The following is a 7669-nucleotide window of genomic DNA, read 5'->3' on the forward strand; positions in this document are numbered from 1 at the left end:
CAAGCCCTTGTCTCTAGGCTACTCCCCAAACAGCACTTTTAAGAACCTTTTGTATAAGATCAAGTGTAGTAGCGTTCTTATAAGTTTAGGATATGGCGGGTGAGGGGAATGTAAACAGATGCGCAAGAAGCGCTGAAATAATATTGGTAAATGATAAAAGTTTGCCAGTGTATTTTGTGGGTAACACAGCAGGGTGGCGACAAAGTTAACAAGTTTGATGTGGAAGCCATGAAAACAACCCAAAATTCTGCCTGACACAGCTCGTTTGATAAGGGGACCATGTATGGAGGCAGCTATATGGACTACTTTTGGAGGCAGCTATGGCGATGACGTGTTGAGGTAGCAATGGAGACAACGTGTGAAGGCAGCTAAAAAGACGACGTGTGGAGGCTGCTATGGAGACAATTTAATTTGGACAGTGCCTGTATGTGGCAGTCCAAAAAAGTTTTCAAACCAGAGGAGCAGGTAGCTGGTCCTCCAGAAAAATTACATAGATTGAGTGCCTGTATGTGGCAGTCCAAAAAAGTTTTCAAACCAGAGGAGCAGGTAGCTGGTCCTCCACAAAGATTAAATAAATTGAGTGCCTGTATGTGGCAGTCCAAAAAAGTTTTCAAACCAGAGGAGCAGGTAGCTGGTCCTCCGGAAAAATTACATAGATTGAGTGCCTGTATGTGGCACTCCCAAAAATTGTTTAAAACAGAGGACAGGGTAGTTGGCCCTCCAGAAAAATTAAATACATAGGGGCAGATTTACTTACCCGGCCCATTCGCGATCCAGCGGCGCGTTCTCTTCACAGGATTCGGGTCCGGACGGGATTTATGAAGGCAGTTCCTCCGCCGTCCACCAGGTGGCGCTGCTGCGCTGAAAATCATCTCAACGCGCCGGAATGCACCACCTCGGACCAGGTGAAGGTAAGCGCTTCCCAAGCGTTCGGCCACGCCCCCCGATTTCCGTCGCGCGCAAGCCGGCGCCGATGCGCCACAATCCGATCGCGTGCGCCAAAATCCCGGGGCAATTCAGGTACAATCGGCGCAAATCGGAAATATTCGGGTAACACGTCGGGAAAACGCGAATCGGGCACTTAGTAAATGACCCCCATAGAGTACTATAGCCAGAGCCAGTTGGCCCTGGCAAAAAAATAGCCAGTTTCCTCTGCTTTAGTGTACAAAGAGGAGGAGAAGGAGGACAATGAGGAGGAGGAGTGCATACATTATTCAGGTTCAGCTTCTTTCACCTGGTGGAGAATGGAAATGCGGAGAAATCCAGGCTTTATTCATCTTGATAAGCGTCAGCCTGTCAGCGCTGTCAGTCGACAGGCGTGTACGCTTATCGGTGATGATGCCACCAGCTGCACTAAAAACCCGCTCGGACAACACGCTAGCGGCAGGGCAGGCAAGAACCTCCAAGGCGTACAGCGCCAGTTCGTGCCACATGTCCAGCTTTGAAACCCAGTAGTTGTAGGGAGCTGTGTGATCATTTAGGACGATGGTATGGTCAGCTACGTACTCCCTCACCATCTTTCTGTAAAGATCAGCCCTACTCTGCCGAGACTGGGGACAGGTGACAGTGTCTTGCTGGGGTGACATAAAACTGGCAAAGGCCTTGTAAAGCGTACCCCTGCCAGTGCTGGACAAGCTGCCTGGTCGCCTACTCTCCCTCGCTACTTGTCCCGCAGAAGTACGCCCTCTGCCGCTAGCGCTGTCAGAAGGGAAATACTGTTTCAGCTTGTGCACCAGGGCCTGCTGGTATTCATGCATTCTCACACTCCTTTCCTCTCCAGGGATGAGAGTGGAAAGATTTTGCTTGTACCGTGGGTCCAGGAGAGTGAATACCCAGTAATCGGTGCTGGAATAAATTCTTTGAACGCGAGGGTCACGGGATAGGCAGCTTAGCATGAAATCTGCCATATGCGCCAGAGTCCCAACGCGCAATAATTCACTCCCCTCACTGGCCTGACTGTCCATTTCCTCCTCCTCCAACTCCTCTTCTTCTGCCCATACACGCTGAACAGTGAAGGACTGAACAATGGTCCCCTCTTCTGTCTCGCCAACATTCTCCTCCTCTTCCTCCTCATCCTCCTCCACCTCCTCCAATATGCGCTGAGAAACAGACCTAAGGGTGCTTTGGCTATCAACAAGGGAATCTTCTTCCCCCGTCTCTTGTGACGAGCGCAAAGCTTCCGACTTCATGCTGACCAGAGAGTTTTTCAACAGGCCAAGCAGCGGGATGGTGAGGCTGATGATGGTGGCATCACCACTGACCATCTGTGTTGACTCCTCAAAGTTACTCAGCACCTGACAGATATCAGACATCCACGTCCACTCCTCATTGTAGACTTGAGGAAGCTGACTGACCTGACTACCAGTTCTGGTGGAAGTTGACATCTGGCAGTCTACAATCGCTCTGCGCTGCTGGTAAACTCTGGATAACATGGTCAGTGTTGAATTCCACCTCGTGGGCACGTCGCACAACAGTCGGTGAGCGGGCAGTTGGAGGCGGCGCTGCGCTGCCCTGAGAGTGGCAGCATCTGTGCTGGACTTCCTGAAATGCGCACAGATGCGGCGCACCTTCGTGAGCAAATCAGACAGATTGGGGTATGTCTTGAGGAAATGCTGAACTATGAGATTTAACACATGGGCCAGGCATGGCACATGAGTCAGTCTGCCGAGTTGTAGAGCTGCCACCAGGTTACGGCCGTTGTCACACACAACCATGCCTGGCTTCAGGTTCAGCGGTGCCAGCCACAGATCAGTCTGCGCAGTGATTCCCTGTAATAACTCTTGGGCGGTGTGCCTTTTATCGCCTAGGCTCAGCAGTTTGAGCACCGCCTGCTGTCGCTTAGCGATGGCACTGCTGCTGTGCCTAGAGCTACCGACTGATGGCGCCATGCCCACGGATGGTAATTCAGAGGAGGAGGTGGAGGAGGGGTGGGTGGAGGAGGAGGCATAGTAGGCCTTTGAGACCTGGACCGAGGTAGGCCCCGCAATCCTCGGCGTCGGCAGTATATGACCAGCCCCAGGGTCAGACTCGGTCCCAGCCTCCACCAAGTTAACCCAATGTGCCGTCAGCGATATATAGTGGCCCTGCCCGGCAGCACTCGTCCACGTGTCCGTGGTCAGGTGGACCTTGTCAGAAACGGCGCTGGTCAGGGCACGGAGGATGTTCTCTGACACGTGCTTGTGCAGGGCTGGGACGGCACATCGGGAAAAGTAGTGGCGGCTGAAGACCGAATACCGAGGGGCGGCCGCCGCCATGAGGTTTCGAAAGGCCTTGGTCTCTACCAGCCTATAGGGCAGCATCTCCAGGCTAAGCAACTTGGAGATGTGGACGTTGAAGGCTTGGGCTAGGATCGTGGAGGCGAAGATGGGGTTTTCGCATGGGAGGTGTTTGGGCCGGGGTCCTGGGCAGGGGGCTGACTAGCAGATGACACAGGGGAAGGAGCAGTGGTGTGCCCGGCCGGAGGTGAACGGGCTTGGTGCCATTGAGTGGGGTGTTTAGCATTCAGATGCCTGCGCATACTGGTGGTAGTTAAGCTAGTAGTGGTGGAACCCCTGCTGATCCTGGTTTGGCAAAGGTTGCACACCACAGTCGGTCGGTCATCCGGTGTTTCTTTAAAGAACCTTCAGACTTCTGAAAATCTAGCCCTCGCCACGGGAGCTTGACTACGGGCAACATTTGGCTGATGCACCAGCTCTGGCCCTGCCTCTCCGTCTGGCCCCACCACTGCCTCTTCCAACCTGTTCTGCTATAGGACTCGCCTCCGTCTCAGAAGCACTGTGTTCACCCGGCCTATCAACCCAACTTGGGTCTGTCACCTCATCATCCTCCGATCCCTCAGTCTGCTCCCCCCTCGGACTTCCTGCCCTGACAACAACTTTACCACTGTCCGACAACCGTGTCTCCTCATCGTCCGACACCTCTTACACACTTCTTCCACTACGTCAAGAAGGTCATCATCACCCACAGACTGCGACTGGTGGAAAACCTGGGCATCGGAAAATAGCTCAGCAGCAGCAGGACAAGTGGTTTGTTACTGTGGGAAGGGTCCAGAAAACAGTTCCTCAGAGTATGCCGGTTCAAATGCCAAATTTTGGTGGGAGGGGGCAGACTGGGGGGAAGGAGGCTGAGGTGGAGGAGCTGGAGGAGTGCCGATTTCGGTGACATGGGTGGACTGCGTGGAAGACTGACTGGTGGACAAATGGCTAGAAGCATTGTCCGCAATCCACGACATCACCTCTTCGCACTGTTCTGGCCTCAACAGTGCTCTACCACGAGTCCCAGTAACTTGAGACATGATGAACCTAGGGAGTGCACCTCTGCGGCGTTCCCCTCCTCCCCCATCAGCAGGTGGTGTCTCACCCCGCCCAGGACCACGGCCTCTGACCCCTGCAGTAGTTGGACCCACGTCCACGCCCTCGTCCTCTACCCCTAGCCCTCGTGTTAAACATTTTCCAAATTAAAGTGTAAACTTGAAAAAAAAAAAAAATGTGTGTTTATTTTTTTTTAGTTTTTTATTTTTTTTAACAAAATGATGCTATCCTATTGCTATGGCTAGTTTCTAACCTACACTGACAGCACACAACTGGATTTTGTGCTTTGCAAGATGAGTTTGAGCTATAAAATGAAATAAAGGTAAAAAAAAAAAAATCAGCAGACTCTGCCTTATTCTACTCAAACCCCTAATAAATTGTCCCACTTCGGTGTTTGAGGTGGATATGTGTGTCACTAAAAGCTAAACACAACGGTCGCAGGTCTCCCAGCAAATTCCTCACAATATGGTACTAGCTGCACTACTAGTGCCAGCAAGCCCAGCCACAAGCAAACAAAAAAAAGGGAAATATAACGCTATTGTAGGCCTAAGTAAGCCGTTGGGGTTCTCCTATGGCTATTTTGTAGCCTACAATGAGAGCACACTGCTTTGCAAGATGAGTTTGAGCTATAAAATGAAATAAAGCTAAAAAAAAAAAAATCAGCAGACTCTGCCTAATTCTACTCAAACCCCTAATAAATTTTCCCACTTCGGTGTTTGAGGTGGATATGTGTGTCACTAAGAGCTAAACACAACGGTAGCAAGTCCCCCTGCAAATTCCTCACAATATGGTACTAGCTGCACTACTAGTGCCAGCAAGCCCAGCCACAAGCAAATTAAAAAAAAAAAGTATAACGTTATTGTAGCCCTAAGAAGGGCTGTTGGGTTCTTGTAGAATCACTCCTGCCTAACACTATTCTAATTGAACACCCTAACGCTTTCCCTGACCAGCAGCAGCTCTCTCCCTAGCGGCATCCAGACACAGAATGATCCGAGCAGCGCGGGCAGCGGCTAGTCTATCCCAGGGTCACCTGATCTGGCCAGCCAACCACTGCTATCGACGTGTAAGGGTACCACGTCATGCTGGGTGGAGTGCAGAGTCTCCTGGCTTGTGATTGGCTCTGTTTCTGGCCGCCAAAAAGCAAAACGGCGGGAGATGCCATTTTCTCGAGCGGGCGAAGTATTCGTCCGAGCAGCGAGCAGTTTCTAGTACGCTAATGCTCGAACGAGCATCAAGCTCAGACGAGTATGTTCGCTCATCTCTAAACCTAACTAAAACTAAAAAAACTATAACTAAAACTTTGAGCTACCAATCGTCAAAAAATTGTGAACCAAAGGATTATCTTCCTATGAAACATAGACTTGATGCTTTCTACTTATGAATAATCACAAGTGCTAAAAATCAGGTGTAATGTTAATTTTATTATGCATATTTTTTCTCATTTAAGACATCTTAAGGTTCCAAGACTTTGTCTTCTCTTGATCAGAGGCTTTTTGCTTTGTCTTATGAATTCACCTGTTGGGAAAAAATACACAAATAAAAATCTTAAAAAATTTTTGACTGATATTTTAGGCAGTTTTTGTAATAATCTGTATATCCCCAATTTGCTTAACAACTATAGGCGACATATTGTTACAGAACAACATATATTACTTGGCTTGGCTACACACGGAGACTTGTGCCGTGTGTAATGAGCCTCAAAAGCAGGTATAGCTGTACACGTATTTCGGGCACAACTCTCATAAGTGTATTTTAGGGATCCGTATGGGTGCAGCCAACGTCTTATTTCCTCTAGTTTCGGGTGCTAAACCGGCTGGAGTTTGAGTAATAATGGTGTAAGGGATGGGAGCGACACCACTGAGGGCAAAATCCAAGTACGGTAGCTTGTAAAATTAATTTTATTGCATAGAAAAACAGAACCGAAACGTGTTTTGAGGATTCCATAATACCCCTTTTTCAAGTGGAATTTTCCTTGGCACAGTCCTGCTATCAGCTGAGGAAAATTTTCTACCCTATTGAACCCTGAACAAAATGGTGCAGATTTACTTACCTGGTCCTGTCGCGATCCAGCGGCGCGTTCTCTGCGGTGGATTCGGGTCCGGCCGGGATTCACTAAGGTAGTTCCTCCGACGTCCACCAGGTGGCGCTGCTGCGCTGAAGTCCGCTGAAATGCACTCAAGTACACCGGCCTATTCCTGGTGAAGGTAAGTGCAAGCTCCGCAACACTTTTTGTTTTTTAAATGCGCCGATGCGCCAAAATCCGATCGCATGCGCCAAAAATCCCGGGACAATACAGGGAAAATCGGCGCAAATCGGAAATATTCGGGTAACACGTCGGGAAAACGCGAATCGGGCCCTTAGTAAATGACCCCCAATTTCCTAAACCTAGTTACCATATGACTCAACAAACATCATAGTGCACAGCATGTAGGACGGATATCGTTGCAGAATAAACAAGAATCCAAATATCTTAGTAATATGCCGTGCTTATAGAATTTGGAAGAGGATGAAAAAGAGACAAAAGAGAGCCAGAGAAAAGAAGATAAAAAAAAGATAATGAACATAATAGAAAGGACATAAAAACTGAAAAATATAAAAACAAGAAAGAGAGGGGAAGGCTTAAAAGTTAAAAGGAACAGAAAGGTAAAATGTCTTCTGTTTCCTTATATTATTACATTTGTAGATGTAGATTTGGTGTTTTCTTACCATGTTGGGCATTTTCCCTCTGGGATGCAGGTATTAGCGGGACCGATGACATATCCTTTCTGGGTACATCTACATTAGAGATGAGCGAACACTAAAATGCTCGGGTACTCGTTATTCGAGACGAACTTTTCCCGATGCTCGAGTGCTCGTCTCGAATAACGAACCCCATTGAAGTCAATGGGAGACTCGAGCATTTTTCAAGGGGACCAAGGCTCTGCACAGGGAAGCTTGGCCAAACACCTGGGAACCTCAGAAAAGGATGGAAACACCACGGAAATGGACAGGAAACAGCAGGGGCAGCATGCATGGATGCCTCTGAGGCTGCTTAAACGCACCATTATGCCAAAATTATGGGCAACAGCATGGCCATGACAGAGTGACAGAATGAAGCTAGATAGCATCTAAAACATGCAATAATTGACCCTGACACTATAGGGGACGGCATGCAGAGGCAGCGGCAGCAGGCTAGAGAGTGTCATGGCGACATACCCTAAATGGACTCAGGCTTCAAACCAATGGGTGGCAGAGAGGAACCAAAGGAGGTGAGCAAGAAGTGCTCAAATAATATCGGTACATGATAAAAGTTTGCCAGTATATTTTGTGGATTACACAGCAGGGTGGCGACAAAGTTAACATGGAAGCCATGAAAACAA

General features: G+C 48.9%; 1 long non-coding RNA gene across 1 annotated transcript; it reads right to left on the reverse strand.

The window, feature by feature from the left end:
- Positions 1 to 5711: 5711 nt before the first annotated feature.
- LOC140065561 (uncharacterized) lies at positions 5712 to 7095 on the reverse strand. Its single transcript, XR_011847951.1, has 2 exons — positions 7017 to 7095; positions 5712 to 5825 (listed from the first exon to the last, which is right to left on the reverse strand). It is a non-coding gene; the product is annotated as an uncharacterized lncRNA (long non-coding RNA).
- Positions 7096 to 7669: the final 574 nt, after the last annotated feature.

Source organism: Engystomops pustulosus, chromosome 6 (assembly GCF_040894005.1).
Source record: "Engystomops pustulosus chromosome 6, aEngPut4.maternal, whole genome shotgun sequence".
Lineage (NCBI taxonomy): Eukaryota > Metazoa > Chordata > Amphibia > Anura > Leptodactylidae > Engystomops > Engystomops pustulosus.